Genomic DNA, 19347 nt, shown 5'->3' on the forward strand with positions numbered 1-19347 from the left:
CCTGGAAGTCCAGGCTACAGGGCAAGGGACAGGATGTCCAGGAAGATGAGCAACAGGATGAACAGGCCCAGGAGGACTAGATAAAGGAGGGCCATTTTGAGTTTGTGTAGCAGCACTAGGACAAGCAGCAGAAAGACCACCAGGGCCAAAAGGATCAGGACCAGATCAAGGAAGACCAGATCCAAGTCAATAGGATTGGGGGCCATATCTCTATTTGACTTCTAACATGAATTTCAGGTTTTATCTCACAAGACTCCAGCAGATTAGGGCTCATCATTACCAAGATGCCCATGTGACAATACTTCCCAACAAAGCACACTGCACTTTATTTTATTTTGTCATTTATATTCTAATGCAAGGGGGTGTTTTCTTCCATTCTTCTAAGATTAGATCTCATAAGGAGGCTTTCATCTTTCTGCAAAAATTGGACAATTTGGAGCTGTGTGTTGCCGTGTCAAACACAGATAAGGGTCATTGTAATGTTTCATGAACTTAGTTTCTCAAGAGTTTTATACATATAGGGCCAGATGTAGGAAGCCAAATAGTGAGGGCAAACACTGAAATTCGCAGAATTTCAGCGATCGCTATTTGGCTGCGAGCAATGTAGGTAAGTTTAAACCTACTCGCGTAATAAGGAATCGCAAAATTGCAATTCTTTATTTTGCACAAGCATTTAGAGAATCACAATTTGTGATTCCCTAAATGCTATGCTGGTAGGCATCGCAAATTGCGATTGTGCCTTAAGGAATCGCAAAATACCACCAACTTCAAGTTGGTGGTAATTTGCGATTTCATTTCAAAAAGCACTTTTTGGCTTTTTACAAAGTGCCATGTGGCACACATACATGCCCTTAGGGCATGTATGTGTGCCACATTTGCACACATGCACATTTCAGGGGTGCAACAGGGTGTCCTTTTGGAACCCTTGCACCCTTGAAATTGCACCCGCAATTTGCGAGTGCCTCTTGGTGACTCGCAAATTGCGGGTGCAAATCCCATTCATTCCTATGGGCCTCTTGGCCCATAGGAATGAATGGGATGGGATTCCTTGATTTCGAATCTCAATTTGCGATTCGCAATTAAGGAATAATAAGGAATCGCAAATATTTTTGCGAGTCCTACCTACATTCAATTTTGCGAGTCCTTAATAGCGATTCGGTAAAAATCGCTATTAAGGACTCGCAAAATTGAATTTACCTACATCTGGCCCATAGTTATATAAGATTTAAGACCCTGTTTTTAGATTATTTTGCAGATTGTGCAATTCCTTTCCTTTATGGACCTTAGAGTATCTTGAGCTGAGGTTTTAAGGGGTATTTATAGGATGATTGGGTAGTTTTTTTATAATGAATTGTTTTCACTAAGAGGACTGGACCTAGAAGTTTAGGAGGACCAGGATCAAAATGGATAGGCTCAGAAGGACCCAAACAAAGAGAATCAGAATCAAGAGAGACCAGACCATTGGTTGGGAGGACCCAGAATAGGAAGATAATTGCTTGGCAAAACAAACTGAAAGTAAGGAAGACATGGAGAACAGGGCCTGATGAATCAAGAGGAGAAGGCCAGGCAACCAGAGCCAACAGGACAAGGATCAGGGCAATGAGGACCAGTGCCACCACAGCTCAGTTCATAGAAGCTCAGAGTATCAGGACCTGGCATGCCAGAACAAACAGACCAAGGATTAGGAGGACCAGGATGACAGGAGCCATGATGACCAAGCTGGGTGGCTAAGAGCAGATAAGAACAGGATGACCTGAACAAGGAGCATCAGGGTAAAGTGGAGAAATTAGTCCAAGCTGACAACCAGCAGGAGGACCAGGGTCAAGCGTTTCATGATATGTTGGAGGAGGGCCCAGAGAACTACTCAGGTCAGGAGTAGATGAACTACGGCTAGCAAGACCACCAATCAGATGTGGGAGGGTTAGATGGACTAGAAGGATCAGAATAAGCAGGACTAGGAACAGGGTTAGGAGGAAAGAGAGGTCAGCAACAAGGGTCCAGGTTCTGGAGTTCCAAGTGGAGCAGGAGGACTAGGGACTAGGGTATTAGGACCAGGCTGGTGAAGATCAGGATAACCAGGACAATCAGAGCCACCAGGACCAATGGCACAAGACCAGGACCAAAATGACTATGCCCAGACCAAGAGGACCTAATAAGGAAGACTAGGACTGGTGGAGACAGGACAGTACCAGAGGGACAATGAGGACTAGTGCATTAAGAATCAGGATGGTGAAAACCAAGAAGATTAGGAGGGCCCGCCCTAGGAGAACCAGGACAACAGTGCTAGGTGGATAAGGACCCAGTAGGCCAGTAGGATTAATAGTACCAGGCTCAGGAAGCCCAGGAGTAGCTCATACAATGATGAGCCATTAGCCAACCCAGCAAACCAGGGTCAGGAAGGACTACAGTTAGGAACCCTAGATTCAGGAAACCAGGCTCACCAGAACTAGTTAGATCAGGAAGAAGATCAGGAGAACCAAAACAACCCAGAAAAGGAGGACTGGCAACAGGACTAGGAGAAGGGACAATGCCTAAATTAACAGAAGAATCAGGATGGCACTTAAATGAGTCTAGGCCACTTGTATTAGAATATCCCTTTTGTAAATGGTTCCAATTCATGCTTCTTACACTGCCAACCCCTAGAAACCCCCACCTCTTCAGCCCAAATATGGAAGTGGTAAGACATTTTCTGAAAAATCAGAGCATGCAAAGTGAACTGTTTCACGCTGAGCTCTGAGTGTTGAAGACACAGTCTGATACTGGCACTGTAGTCTGAGGCTGGATCTGAGGGCATAGGGACTTGGAAGGGTGAAAATTAGTGTGGTCTATTAAGGACTGCAGAAAGGGTTTAAGAAAGTCAGATGGCTGAAGTAAAAAAAAAAGGTTAATGGCTAACAAAGGGTTCAAAGGAATATGGCAATCAGCACAGGGAAGCTAAAGATTAGAAGGCGGCTCTCATGAGCAGAAGAGGGGATGATGAAGGCTCCAGGTAGATTGTCTCAGATGGCCCAAAGAGGTATTCTGTGACCCCCAGATCTTTGTGCTGACATTCCACTTGTGTGTATGTGAGTTGGGTATGTAGCAAGGGGCAGATTTACCAAGAAGTCATGCAAGGCAGAAAGACAACTTGCTGTGCTGCATTGCATGACAAGATGAGAGCTGAAATGCACCATATCTACTAAGATATGGTTTAGTTATTGATCTATCCGTGCGCTGGCGCACTGTGTGCTGCAACGCACCAACACAGGCACCCTTGTGCCAATGTACAGGGATGCCTGCATTACAAGTAGGATTGTTTTTGTGCATGAATGGGCACCTTTCTGTACAAATAAAATAATTTCAGGCGTTTTCCTCCTTCTATGTTTGGTGCAAAATGCAGTACTCATAAAAAGAGGTAGCAATGCAGATCGATACAGAAATTTCTCCTCATTACTCTGCACTTGGGCAGGTGTACCATTTGGATGCACTCCCACATTTACTCACCCTAGTAAATCTGGAATTGTGTCAAAGTCCATGTGTGGATGCATTAGAACGGTCATAATCCACCCATTGAAAGCCTTCTCACAACGGGCCAACGCAAGGCAGTGATTTGCACTGCCATGCATTACTCTGGACTCAATAAGGGCCACATGCATCAACCTAAGGAATTGTGATTCCTAAATAGCGATTTTTAAGGAATTGCTATTAAGGAATTGCAATTCTTTATGCATGTAGGAATCGCAAAATAAATTGCAATTCCTGCACATTTGCAGATTGTGATTTGCTATTATGCAATGTCACTCCATTCATTCCTACGGGCCTATAGGAATGAATGGGAATGCATAAGCAAATTACGATTACAAGTTGGTAATCGCAAATTGTGAATGCAATCCCAAGGGTGCCAGGGGGCCTAAGGCCACCCTGGTGCACCCCCCAAAAAGGTAAGTGTGCACATGTGGCACACACACATGCCCTAGGGGCATATGTGTGTGTGCCACATGTCACTTTGAAAAATGCACTTTTGTGCATCCGAGTGGATGGAAGGTGGAAACTCAAAAATCAAGTGAGGGAGGATAGAGAAAAGGCTACCCATAGAAATGATATGAGGTCTTTGATAGCAAAGGGCTGTTGATTAGGTTGTCCTGAGTGATACACATAGGGGAGATGATAGCAGTGAGCAGAAGGTCATAGATTACTCTTGTTAAATGTGTTAAAGTTTTCTAAGCAGGGCTTCCCTTGGGCCTGTGCCTGATGACAACCAGGTGCGGAGATTACTTTTTTCATTGTGTCTTTGTTTTGGACATTTCTGCTTGGAGCCAGTACTATTGCTACTGCTGTGAGAGCCTCCAGCCAGCACAAAGGCTAGGTCTGTGCTATACCCAGAAAACGATTTTGGATGAGGAACACCCCAAATCAGTTCTAAAACCTCAATCATGGATCCCCATCCCCAAACTGGAAAATGAGTATTAAAGTGGAATTGTGAAATGAATGATCAGTGGGACACAAGAATGAAGGTAATAAATTCAATGATTAAAAATCATTTTTATTTTCATCCTCTTTATTGTAGGGACTAGGACAAGGTGCTTTTTTTCTGATCTCAGTGATCTGGACATACGGTGTGGCTGGATGAGAGATCTAACAGCAGGAGGGCCCTTGTTAGAAAGGGCCTTATGAGCAATACATACAGGCACATGCATCATCATAGGGTTTTGCGATTCCTTAATAGCGATTATTAAGGAATCGCAATTAAGGAATTGCAAAACCCTATGCATGTAGGAATCGCTAAAGAAATAGCGATTCCCACAAATTCCTTAATTGCGATTAGCAAATTGCGATTCGCAATTAAGGAATGTCTTCCCATTCATTCCTATGGGCCTCCAGGCCCATAGGAATGAATCAGAGATTGCGGGAGCAATTTGCGAGTACCAGTAGGTACTCGCAAATTGCTCCCGCAATTTCGATGGTGCAAGGGTGTCAAAATGACACCCTATTGCACCCATGTATGTTCACTCTGCATAAATGTTGCATACACACATGCTCTAAGGGCATGTGTGTGGGCAACATGTAACTTAGAAAAATGCAAAGAAGTGCATTTTTCTAAGTTTTCGCAAATTACCATGAGGTCCAGCCTCATGGTAATTTGCTCACGCTAATAGCGAAATCGCTATTTTTTAAACTGTAATGCATTGCATTTAAGGAATCTCAATTAGGGATTCCTTAAATGCAATCGCTATTTAAGGAATCCCAATTTTGAGATTCCTTAAATAGCGATTTTTGCATTTGGGATGATGCATCCCAAATGCAAAAATACCGGGAGCAAAGGGTCAGATTCTGAGAATCTGCCCGTTTGCGACCGGTATTTTGCTTGATGCATGTGCCTGATAATGCTTTAAAATGGATCCTTTGCAAAACCGGCAGCCAATGGGGTGTAGCGAGGGAAGGTCTAGCAGACATACGCCTAGCAGAGTTGGTGAGTAATCATGCTGTGCAATTCTGGATGACCAGCAGCCTATTAGTGGCTACCAGAGGGGCGTCCAGATAAAGGACATTTGCATAGTCCAGGCGTGAAAGGATAAGTGCCTGGACCACTGTTCTTCTAACAGTGAGAAGAAGTAGATGGAGGATCTTCCTGAGCATTCTAAGCAATCCGTAGCATCCAGCGGCCACCTTACTTGCCTGCTTCTTAAAATTCAGATTATGGTCTATCCAAATTTAATCTTTTCTTCTGTGTCTTTGATGCCTATATGTCTTTCTCTGATTTAATGGGAAAATTCACTCATATTCCAATGACATTACATTCAATTAATTATTGTCCCATTCCTTTGCTTGTAGCTTCTTGACAAAATAGTTCCTCTGATGGCCCAATAAAGCATGAGCTGTTGAAGTAATGACTTTATCACATCTACCTTATTTATAATAAAACCTGGCTGTAAAGGGCAGGAAAAAATGATTGACCCCTTCACCCTGGGAGAAAGCTCTCAGCTTGTGGGAGTATTTGTTTTTTGTTTTTCAGAAACGATCCCCTACTTTTTTAAAGTTTGCTTGCAGTCCATCATGTCTGAATGCACTGTCCTTCAAATGTTGTATGCACAGACAGGAATTACCATGACAGCAGTTCCTGTCAATGTACAGAGTTGTCCACGGGGCCAGCGGATGACTCTAAATTTGGTGGTCAGAAGTTCCTCAGGATGTCGGAGGTATTGCTCTTTGCCATCCTGATGGGGATAAGTTCGTACTCGATTCTCTAAAGCAGGTCATAGTTTTTCTACCTTCTTTCATGAGACTAGAATGAAGCCTCCCAATTATGCTTAGTTGGTCACTTCATAAGAGGTCCTATGCGATTGTTTCTATTTTAATAAAATCACACTAAATATTAGATGGCTCTATGTTACTGAGATACAGCATTTCTGGTTTTTGCTTTTACAAATCACTGCTTTCAGGTGTTTTAGTCTGATATGTTTAATTGAACTGAACCAGAAGTAATAATTCCAGAATGTACCTATTTGCTGCAGAAAGGTGAGATGTGTTCTTAGAAGATGGAGACTTTTGGTAATCCTACCTTTCACCATTGTACATTCCCATGGCAGTGTGAGTCACTATGTCTTGCCCCAGGGTGTAATGGAGTGGCATTCTGTACCATGCCTATCAAAATTACTTGGAAACATTCAAACATTTGGGATTTTTAGACTCATAAGTTAGTGCTTGAATCTAAACCAGTATTCGCACTAAGACCCTCATGTCGCAAAATCACAAGGTTTGTGACCTCAAAACTATTTATCATTATGTACAAAACCATTTTTATGAGTTGAAAATGTTTTTAGACTAGTATAAGGACTTTTGCGACTGTTTATGAATTGAAAATTGGAGGACTCCATTAAGGGGGTTACCCCCTTCTCATTTCTAATTCAGAAAGGAATTTGATAGTTTGTGACTGCAATTGCTGTCACAAATCATTGATGAGCTAACAACCATCAAGTTGGCATGGTAACTAATTTGCAAAAGGGAATAAGTCCCCTTAGGTTAGGATGTTGGCTGTCTCGGGGGAGAAGATTTCTAAAACCTTCAGGCTAAACAGTGCAGAATATTTACTGTTTAGACAGTGACTGTGTAAATAGTAAAGTTTTTCTCCTATTTGCACAGTTGCAGATAAAACAGTGCAGGATCTCTCCTGGTTAGACAGCAGACAGATAAATAGTGAAGATGTTCTGCTATTTGCACATCTGCCAGCCGAACAGTGCAGAATCTCTACTAATCAGCCAGGTAAATATTTAAGTTTTCTTGCTATTTGGATAGCTGACCGACAAACAGTGCAGAATCTCTTGGGTTTAGCCAGTGGCCAGGTAAACAATGAAAGTTTTGTGCTATTTCTACAGCTGTCAGTCAATCAGTGCAGAATCTCTACTACTTAGCTAGCTACCAGGTAAATAGTGAAGTTTCCCTGCCATTGTCAAGGCCACCAGCCACATAGTGAATCATTTCAACTTTTTAGCCAGCCGCCGAGTAAATAGCAGGAAAAATTCACATATACAGTAAATAGTCGCTACCTCTTGCCTTCATCTCATGCAAGTGTGAGTCTGCAGCTGTCCACTGAGATCAATTAGGTGCTGAAGTAAGCTGTTTTGGGCCAATGATTTTTATTTTGAGCTGTCAGGGCCGTCACATTGCTGAATGAGATTCAAGAAATTGGGGTGATTCCCTGGGAAAACAAGGGAGGATCATGGCATTAAACTGAAGTGGCCTTTGCAGCAGTCTCTCAATCACAGCAGAAGGATCAGAGCATACTGTCACAGAACTGTGATATACCTTTATCTGCCGTGTCAGTACATTTGCACAAGTAGTACTTTAACTGCTTCATTCTATTCCTTTGGGAAGTTTACATTTCCTTCTTAACCTTGCGACTACGCATAAGCAAACAAAGTAAACACTACTTGGTCTGCATCTTCATAGTTTTGCTGCAGTAGATGTAGGTGCCCAGGCATCTCTCTTCTGCTTCAGAGTGACCTTGACCTCTTCTTGCCCTTCTGGTCCGTGATGATGTCTGTCTTCTGCTGTTTTTCTTGTAAGTGTTTGTTGTGCCCCGACTTGGTAACTCCTCTTTCTTATTTGTACTGTCTGTTCTATCTGCCCCTGTGTCTGCTAAGCAGCTCCTTTTTGCATACTTTGTTGCTCTTAAGGGTTCCTTTTTGCACCTTTTGCTCTTCTTACTGCTTCGTTTTGCACTTTGGTCTCTTTTGTTCATTTTTGCCCCTGAACTTGCTTTGTGGATCGCCTTTTCCCGCCTTGCTGCTCCTTCCAGACATACCCACCCTCCACGCCCGACTTCCCTGTTCTGGCTGAGCCCGCTCACACACCTCGCACTCTTCCCACTCTCCAAAGCCCTACTTAATGGAGGCCACCATGCGGGTGCACCAGAGGCAAGCCCTTCTATTCCAGTCTGCACCTGGAACTTGCCCATGCCAGCAACCCTGGTCAGAATGCGTCCCACAGCTACACCGCCAACAAACTCCACCTACTTAACCCTGGACACTGTGAACACTGCTTCTGGAACAAACCTCAGTCCACGGTGGGCCCCTTTGCCTGCTCACATTGCTACTTCACCTTATTCCACACACCTGCTCCCAAGGCCCACACACAGACCACTCCCCTCTCCAAGTCAGAACTAAAGATCCATATTTACACAGCACCAAACACCCACCCACCTTGCACAACAACACTAACTCTTATGCATGCTCCTCAACACACGCTTACTCAACAAGTATTCCACTCAGATTTTGGACCTCATCAACTGCTTCTTCCTCCACAAAACCTGCCTCAACCACACATCAGTGCCAGGCAATGATGCAGCCATCCCTACTGGATTCAAAATCTGGCACCAGGACCAATCTCATAAACCAGGAGGAGGACTTGTTATCCTCCACAGCGGCACAATCAAGTGTACCTCTTACACCGACACAGAAACCCCTTTTATGGAACACATGCACTGCAATCGTCAGACAGGTGGTAAAACCATTATCAAAGGCTCTCTTTTCCTACCAGCTCCATGACCTCGCATCCACTTCATCAGCCTCTGCACTGACCTCCCTGTAGCCCTCCCCATGGGCACCAAAAATATTGTACCACTAGATGATCTCAACTTTCATCTTGATGATCCCACGGACTCCAACTTCACAGACTTGCTCAAAAGACTACAGAACATCGGTCTCAGCCCAGCTCATACAAGGTACTACTGACAGTGCTGGACACAGCCTGGATCCGGTCTTCTCCTTCAGCAACAAGGTTAAAGTCAGCCACATCACTCCACTCACATGCACTGACCACTCCATGGTCCACTTCCACATAACAAGGCCATCAACCCCCCCTAAAGGTCTAGCAACACCCCAAGATGCTGCTGGAAGAAAGTTACAGATTCAGAATGGCTCACTGTCCTCTAACTAAACCACTCAAACCTCACCAATGACCTCATCAATGACACAAACAACTTCAACAAACAGATCCAACAAACGGGCTAACTGGTACAATGCTGACTTCAGAGAATCCAAGATGGTTTGTAAACAATTCAAAAGAAATTGGAGAACCACCCAAGAAACCACCACAAGAAACACCTACAAGACTGTTCTTAGACACTATAACCCTCAAGTAAAAGGGGCCACGAAAAAGGCCCTGACCCTAAAATCGAATCTAGCTCCAACAACTGCAACAAACTTTTTGACATCTGAACAGAGAGTGCCTGTAAATCGCTAATGCAAAGGGCAGATGAGAGTGTCATGAAAAATATTGTCTTCAGCATAAGCAGGCACTGAGGACAGCAGTGCATTGGTTCAAACGGGGCGCATGAGGAAAGTGAGAATCAAATTAAGGTTCCACTGTGCCAAAAGTATGGATTAACCCTTTTAAAAAACGCATCACAACATGTGATTTGAATAAAGATGGCTGATCAGTTAATCCAGATCTGGAGAGTGGCTGGTAAATGCTATGGGGCCATGAAAATACTTAGAAAGATCCTTGATCTGCTCCCTGCTACAGCAAGGAAAACAATAGTGCACGCAGTAATAACCTCCCAATTGGACTATGGGAATGTGTTAAACCTTGGAGCTACAAGGAAAGGATTGGCCAAACTACAAAGAGTACAAAACGCGGCGGTGCGGTTGGTACTTAATCTACCAAAAAGGACAAACTCAAAAAAAGCATTGGTAGGACTACACAGGCTGCCAATAGAAAAAAGAGTTACGTTTAAGGCAATGTGCCACTGCCATCGCATTCTTACACAGAGCAGCCCAAGGTACCTTCAACCACTGCTAACCCAATACACCCCAGGACGAAATTTAAGATCCATGGGCAAAGCCCTAGTGACGGTACCTAGGATACACAGAGCAAGAATGGGGGCCCGCTCCTTCAGATACCTGGCAGCAAAGACATGGAATGTCCTACCGATGGCCCTAAGAATAGAGCCATGTGAAAGCAGATTCCGCAAGCAATTGAAAACCTGTCTGTTTGCTGAAACAGACTAACGGCAATTAACAGGTAGAACAATACCCCCTGCTAGGTTAACAAGTGATGACATAACTTCTCACAACACGATCTGATGTCTCAGCGCGGGGACACACCGTTGGTGTAACCAAGCGCTTTACAAATGGAATAAATAAATAAATAAAAGCAGGTGAGCCGAAAGGACCCACACATAACCTTTAACTGTTGCCATAGTAAAACCTTCCTGGGCTAGTGAAGTGGAAAACAACAGTGTGTCAGACAACTGTGCCAGTAGGGGCTAAATATTTCATGAGGATCACACCAACAAACTTCTCCCAGTGTCCTGGATAAACTGCATTAGTGTAGGGGTGCCTAGCTCCCAAGTTAACACCAAGTACTTCAAGAAGGAAGATCTAATGCTATCAACTACTCCGCTGTGCTCCTCTGGTCGCTTGACCCAGGACACTACCCACCACTGTCGCTGCGTAACACACCACAGTAGGAGCCTTTACCTGAACCCACTGATGGTTCTCCTGCAATCACCTACCCACGCAGTCCATGAAAATAGCAGTACTACCAGCAACATTCCAAACCAACACCACACACCAGAGCAAGCACGTATGCCAAAACTAACTTGTGTGCATGCTACCCAACACATGATCTCTCAGCAAACATGCAACCGAAATCTGGGGCCTACTGAGCAACAATGCACTGGTCCTCCTCTTCCTCATGGAAACCTGGCTCCACTCCACATTGGCACCCAACATTGCTGGACAAGACCTGTGAGCTACAAGGTCACACAACAGGACCGCTCTCACAAACCAGGTGGAAAACTATCAGGCATCTACAAGGACTATCAAGTTCTCAGCATCCAAAGAGAGTGCCACTCCATTCATAGAATGTAAGAAATAGGGTTACTGGTTGAGAGGGGTGAACCCTTCACAAGCATCAACCACAATTCTTTCACGGGTGAAGTCATATGCAAACCCTAAATTTAACTGTGCTCAACCCTCTAGTATCTTGGCACAATGAGGTCAGGCTTAACCTAAAGGCAATGTGTAAAGCATTTGTGCAACACTTCAAATAGTATTTCGATGAAAATACAAAACATGAAAAATCCCCCACCAATTTAGAAAAATAGAGCAACATTGAATAAATAGAACAAGACCAGAATGGTAAAATCCAATAGGTAGCACCGGAGTTATGAATTTTTGAAGATTTAAGTGTAAAATAGCACCAAAAAGCACAAAGTGCTAACCGCAGCTATTTGAGAGTGCAAGATCAGGGGGAAGTCACAAGTTCTGGCCGACCGCGATAGAGTATGGGTTGGAAACAGTGACCAGGTTAGTCTCACTGAAAGTTACCTTCTCAGTCCAGTGCAAAGAGTCCCTTTTGCGGTGGAGTTGGGCGGCGAGGAGCAGGGAAGCGTCATGGACGGTAGTCACTATAGCACGAAGTGCAGACTGGGCATTGTGAATGGTGGTCGCTGCAGCACGCAGATCCTGTTGTCGTCAGTGGTAAAGCCGGAACTTGGTGATGGGACTTCCCACAAGCAGTCGATTCTGTAGCACAAAGGGTAAGGCTGACCAGGTTTTGGATTGCCTGGCAGTGCTAGTGAAAATGATTTGGTGCCAATGAGCCAGTTTGTGGTTGTGAGGAGCCTAAAAACTTTATTGCAGCCTCCCAGAGACCACACCAAGGGTCCAGGAACTGAAATGTGCCACTTTGGGGTCAGGGGCTTGCTACAGCCCTACCTGGGTACTGGTGCAAATCGTTGGGATCCTGTTATGTCCCTGTGGCTGAGAAGTCACTTTGGGAGTCCTGGGTTCAACAGATCCAGTCCTTCTCAACATGGCAAGAGGGCAGTAGGTCAGTACAGCAAGGCATTAGTCCTTCAGAGCAGTAGTCCAGCAGACTGGCAGTCCTTTTAGCAGCACAACCGTCCTTCTTCCTGATAGAGTATCCACAGGTGCAGAAGTGTACTTAGGAGTTATTTTTCATAAATAAAACAGGACCAAAAAGACAAAATCCATTCAGTAGAATCGGAGATATAGAATTTTAAGATTTCAGTGAAAATAGCTCCAAAAAGCAAACTGAGGCAACTGTGGAAATATGTTTGTGCTGGACCCGAACAAAGTTACAAGTTCAGGCCAACCACGATGGAGTGTAGACCGGATACAGGGACCCAGTTAGGTCCACTAAGCAACAATACCTTAAGCCCTGGTTGCGGACAAGTGCAAGGTCCTGTATCAAAGATGCATCACGCAGCAAAAGCGATGCGTCGGTACCAAAGAGCTGCAAGGTCTTGTGTCAATGTCAAGGATCCCATCAACAAGGGGCTTGTGATTTGAAGTCCGGTGTCAAGGATGTGTTGGTTCTGAAGAGCTTGGGGACAGCATCAACAGTCTGAGGCTGAGGTCTGCAAAGGTGATGGGAAGATCCCTGCAGCAGAGCCGATGTATCTGTTCTGCTCTGGGTTGCACCGCACAGCAGTGGAGATGTGCCTGTTCTGCTAGATCCACAGATGGGCTGGCAGAGCATCTTCAAGCCCACTTCCATGGGTACAGTACTAGGGTGGTGCCACATGTAGGGGGAAGATCCACGGCAAGTAGAGTACCAGTGCTAGGTTTGAGGTTGTTGAAGCCTTCTGTCCCTGAGGATCAAGTCTGGAGGCTGCCAACTAGCCCTTGGAGAACTCTGGGGTCCTGGGTTCAACAAATGCAGTCCATCCCTTCTCACCAAGGCAGAAGGTCAGCACAACAGGGCAGCAATCCTTCAGCGCAGCAGTCCTTTCAGGCCACACAGCTGTTCTTCTTTCAGGCAGCCTGTCTTGTCCTGGCTCCAGACAAACTATAGGGGATATGCAGCCCTTTGTGTGGAGCCAGGACACAGCATATTCAAGTGTAAATAGGGCTGTGCCCTACTCCACACTCCCATCTGGCCAGTGATGGCCAATCCAGACACACATATGGTCTCAATTGTGTGGCTGTCTAGGAGGACTACACAAAGCTAACTATATTTAGTCATGTGACCCAGAGATGCAGGCACTAAATGGCTAAGGCAGGAAAATGTAAACTTTCTAAAAGTGGCCTCTTCAAAATTGCAGTCTAAAATCCAACTTTACCATAAATTTCGATTTGTCATTACAACGCCACAGACTACTTTTTAACTAGGTAATTTGCAGCTCGGGACTTAGGTGAGAAGGTACTTTATTGTGCAGATAAGCATCTAGGAGTAACCTCCTTACCCCCACTGTCTTGGGATACCCAACTCTCCTCACTGCCATCTCCCTCCCCCTTCTGTTCCTCTTTCTCCTCTCCCTCTTTGCTTCCACTTCCATTTATGCTCTTCTTCAACCCTGCAAAGTGGAATCATCTTCAGCAGTATACAAGATAATAAAGGCAACTTCCCCTCCCAACAAAAAACTCAAGTTCCAATGCTTCACATGTACCACTCTGAATAACCACTGTGTAATACCTTCCTCTCTTTTTTCTTAATGTAATTTTATGCTATACTGTTTCTTATTGAAAATGCTCAATAACATGTTAAACAAGCTTTTGCAATGCAATAGGTCTCGCATTTGCAAGAGTTTAAGCTATTGGCATTGGAAATGACATTGCCTTTTATTTATCTGTTTTGATAATTAACACATAAATAAAAGGCATTGTCATTTACAATGCCAGTAGCTCCAACTCTTGTAAATGCAAGACCTCGACCACCACAGGATGCTTGGAACGGGGCGGGCGGTTTGTAAAGTGAAAGTGCGCATGGCGCGCTGAAAGTTGCAGGAATGCATGTTATGCCTGCAGTAGGAGAAACACATTAAAGAAAGTAGTGCTTACAGACGTATTAAGACATATTGTGTAACAACAGAAGTAAAAGGGCCAGTCCTGAAGACAAGGACGTACTAAGGAGGGACTAACTAGCTTATTAACGAATAAGAAGCTAGCATTTACAAGGCACAATGACACAAGCCAATGAAAAATATGGGAGAAGCTTCAAGTCCATACTCAAATGCATCATGCCTCGCAGAGCAGCACATGAGCTGCCCAGGCTCGACCTCAAAAGTATCCTGTACATATGAAAAGCTGTGAAAGGTTCCATGGCACAGAGGACTTTCTGCTCACAGATGCACTTAGTCAGTGTTAAGGCCATCAATGAGGAGCCTTGCCATGCTAGATTATTGATTTCACAAAGAGACATTGGGTCAATAGGAATGTAAATAATGCATAAAGCCTGGCAGAATAGGTTAGGTCTCCAAAGGCGGACAGATTCTTAACTGGAGGGGTCAGATACATAAGTCCTAATAGAGATCTTGCAGGCCGCATTAGCTATATAGGATAAATACCTATGTCTGTTCCTGTACTTTAAGATGTAAGTTCTGTAGGTTTCCATCTGCAACCTATCCCAGCCAGATGATGACAAAAAAGCATAGGAATCTAAGAAGATTAGTAGGTTGGCGATCTTCAGGAACTCTCAGTGGCATAATTTTGATTGTTTCTTATTATTCCAGTTATGGTGGATAGATTCCTGTAAGACAATGTGACAGTCAGGTTTTGAGGACAAACCATGACACGAAAATGTTAGCTCCTCAAGACACATGTGCGTAAGCAAAGCAAGTGTAAAGGCAGGGGGGGGCGACATCCTCGTTTTCTCCATGAAGAGCAAGTGACCTTTCCTTTAGGGGATGCAAATGTGATCCTTCTCAAGAGATGGAGGACTGAGAATCACTTGGTGTGGAGAGTTTAGAGCAAGCAAGATTACAGAGCACCACACACTATATCCTAACAAGTGACCCCTTCAAATCTAGCATCAAGCCATTCCTGATGGGTTCCAGACCTCTGCTTATGTAGTAGAATAACTAGTGAAAACTCTGTTCAGATGAGAGGCATTGGCGCATAGGGCAGGAAGGCACAAAGAGTAGAGGACGTCCTAAGGCATTTTCTACTTGCATGGTAGGTTGTGAAGATTCCTCGGGCTGCACTATGGAAGGCTGCCATATCAAGCAGTGTTGGAAAGCAGATTTCCACATTCTATATCACGTGAAGAGGTTTTTAGCCGCAAGGAAATTGCATTCAGCTTCAAGACATTTATGGGCAAATCTGACTTGTCTCACAAGGTACTGATGGTGTGTTCCCAACAATGTACTTTTGAATCGTACTGTGTTGAGCGTGAACTGTGGAAGGGTCAGGCATAATGGTAATTCACTCATAAGGTGTGAGCAAGTTTGGAGGCAGTAATGGCCGGACGTGGATGAGCTGCGACCGGGATTCAGCCGCCTGTCTATATCTGCCCTCAGACGGCGCTAGAGGACACGTGGGGTGCTTGGCTTGAGGTGTGATCACTGTGAATGACACCCGTTGGCTCAGAAGCCTCTAGAACCACCATGAACCAAGGCCATGTGGGCCAAGAAGGGGATTTTGAGAATAAGGGGGCCAGTATTGGACACATGAATGATGTCGTCCCCTAGCGCCCATTCCGTGGTTCCTTGAGGGGAAGATTCAGACACCTGCACATTAGTTAAGATTTTGCTGAGTGGCAACATTTTTGTAACTTCGCCACATTGGATTAGGAGAAATTGTGTATATCTACTAGGATGATTTTACATGGATTTTGACTCTTCCAACTCACCATTTTCTAGCAACAGCCTTGACATTTTAAAACACAATTTGCCTTATAGGTTTTGCTTTGCTTCTTGCTGTTTTGCATTATAATCTAGTTGGACTTTAGGCTTCCAATGTGCTGTGTTTTTACTTTTAACACCACTTAACATACCAGGGGAATGTGTAATGAATGGTAATGAGATCCCCCAGGACAGAAGTGGTGTCACCATGGTCATTCTTTGGTAACTCAGCCCTTCTGGCTGGCCCCTGACCCACTGGTTCTTCCACTGGGGATTCATTCCCCCTCTCACCCCTCAATCTGGACTTCTGCACCCTCCACTTAGGAGTGACACTGCCAGACACCAGAACTGATGGAGGCCTGCTCACAGACACTCCCAGTTCACCAGACACTAGGAGATCCCCCTCAATGGGTGGAACATCAGGACAGACTAGACTCCCTACCTGGTGTTCCCTTAAAGAACCATCCAGGCCCTGAGACTGAGTTTCGGGCACCTTGGGACACACAGCCCCACACTCACTCCGTCTCCACTGAGACAGGACGTGAGCCCCTACTGCCCCCCCCCCCACCCCCACTACACCGGGACCTAGCTGGGCTACTCTGAACCTCTTCCACCACACAGGTCCAGAAGATACCTGAGCCACTCCTCTTAGGGTCACTCCCAAATGCCTCTTCAGACCCTCTCGCACGCAGCCAGAGGTCTGCCTTCTGTGCTAGCTCCCTGGGATCAGAGAACTCTCATTCTCTAACATGTATTGGCATAGCTGTGGAAAACAGGGACTTACAATATGCTCTCCCACAATTGGATCACACAGCCCCCTACAGGTGTTAACCAAAGTATCCTTCACCTCGCCATCCAGTGCCTTCCACACATACTCCACACCACTCCCTCTGAGATTGGCAAGACAGTATCTGGCTGTCTCAGTCAATCAACCCACACTCTTTTGGGCGGTCTTCACACTCACACACCAGGACTTCAACCCTGGGAGAACCCCTCTCCCTGCACCTCTCATCTAGAGTCAGTAGAGTGTCCCTCCCACCACTAGGACCATGAACCCCTGCACCAGTTACCCTATTCCTCTCAGGGACACTGCACACTGCTGGAGCTACCTCATGCCATTGAACCTCCTGGTGTATGTTAACCCCCTCCTTCAAGTCAGGCGCCACACCTCTGGGTGTGTGTACTACTCTCTCAGCACTAGAAAATTCAATATTGCTGCCACCATCTGAGCTGGATTCATCCTCCCACTCAGCAAAGCTCAATCTCTGAGCTACACACATTTCTTGTTGCTGGGCTGAGACACTCATGTTCTCAAGCCTCTCGATCTCTAAGTTAAGCTTCCTCATTATCAAGTCATACTCCATTTGCATTTTTTTTTCTTCCAGAGCCAGCTTTTTGCTTTCCAGCTCCAGTTGCCCATTTAATTTGAGCTTTGCCATCTCCATTTCGTGCATCCTACCCTCTCTTCTATCTGCCAACTCCTCTGGAGATAGACTTTTAACAGAAACACTGCTACCGGCAGGGAAAGGGGTTCTCCTTCCTCTTGGACCCAATGGCCCATCCAGCTGCTCCTCTGCATTATCATCATCCGTGGCATTCCTTGCTTCTACCCAGGCCCTCAGCGCCTTGTAGAACTCTGCCTTGTTTTTACATCCAGTAGTAGAAACATTAAATTTTTTGCAAAAGAATTTCAGCGGTGATACTTTGTAGCTTTCCAGTTCCTCTTCTTCCCATTCAGTATTCACAGAGACTATGGATGCTGCTTTCTCCACCATGGTTAAGCTTGGCAGTACTCAAAAATAGAAAGTCCCAAAAAGAAATCTACCAACAAGTATTGGTTGCGTTATGGTCTGCACTCACTAAGTAGTGTTCACCAGTCACAAATGCAAGTCCAGAATCCTCACCGCTGACCACCAATGTTAGAATCCGGGTTCTCTATTTGGCACAGGCGGGTACTTGTGTCAAGCAGGGAACCTTTCCTCTAGTCAGGGTAAGGGGGTACACTCCTAAAATAACCCCTGCTCACCCCCTTGGTAGCTTGGCACGAGCAGATAGGCTTATCTCAGAGGCAGTGTGTAAAGCATTTGTGAACACATACAGTAATCAAGTGACAACACTACAAAGGGACACCACACAGGTTTTATATTAAAAATAAGGATTCTTTATATAGAGTTACCACAAGACCATTAAATGACAAAAATACACAATACTGCTACTTTAGATGGTAGAAGTTTGCTTAGTTCTCTTAAGTTCTTAAATTAAGTCAATGTACCTTTTTTGATGCGACATGCAGGGCAACGAAAGTGTTGCAACGATGTTGATGCGATGAAGTTTTTGGTGCAAAGAAATAAAGACATGAAGATCTTCCAGATGCGTTACGCTTCTCCGATGTTGCGAGAAGACTCAACTCAATGCGTCAGCTGCAGCGGCGACACCCTTTACGCGATGCGACGACAGTGTCCTTGGCAGCGACACTCTTCTCCAACGTTTGCGAGACGCTTTCGCTCGATGCGATGCTGCAGTGGTGACACCCTTTACGCGATGCGCCGACAGCAGCTCCGACGGTGGCACGCTTCTCCGTGGATGCGAGGCGCTTTTCTTGATGCGGTGCAATGCGACAGCTACGATGGCTGCGATGGCTACACACTTCTTCGGCGTTGCGAGACACTTCCTGGGTGATGCGAGACGCTTCCGCTCGATGTGATGCTGCAGCGGCGACACACTTTACGAGATGCGATGACAACAGCTCCGACGGCGACACGCTTCTCCTCCTTGAGTCGCGCTTCCAGCTCCTTGCGACACGCAGTCCCTCAGAAGGCCCAACAACAGCAGCAGGCACTTCCAAAGAACTCTGGGGAGCTGGGGGGGGAAGTCTGTTGTTCCTGAGAATTCAGCAGGAGGCAAGCTCTATTCCAAGCCCTTGGAGATCTTTTTAAGCACAAGTTGAAATAAAGTCTTTTGTAGTCTTTCTCCTCTCCTTCAGCAGCAAGGCAACCACTGCAGGCCAATCCCCCTGGTCAGGGACAGTACTCCTCCTTACAGCTTTCCCAGTTCCTTCTCCTCAGGCAGAGGTTCTTCTTGTCAAGCAGGATCTAATTTCTTGGGAGCAGGGTCCCAATATGTATACCCCTAATTCCTTTGTTCCTCTGGGGTAGAGGGGCCTTTGCCCAGTCCAAACCAGTTCCTGAGCACTTTGTTGACATGACTCTGACTTTCTATTCAGGGTGCAGGGCAGAGACATCAGCCGCTCCACAGGAGGTGGAGACAGCATTGTGGAG

Source organism: Triturus cristatus, chromosome 7, assembly GCF_964204655.1.
Source record: "Triturus cristatus chromosome 7, aTriCri1.1, whole genome shotgun sequence".
In the NCBI taxonomy this organism is placed as follows: domain Eukaryota; kingdom Metazoa; phylum Chordata; class Amphibia; order Caudata; family Salamandridae; genus Triturus; species Triturus cristatus.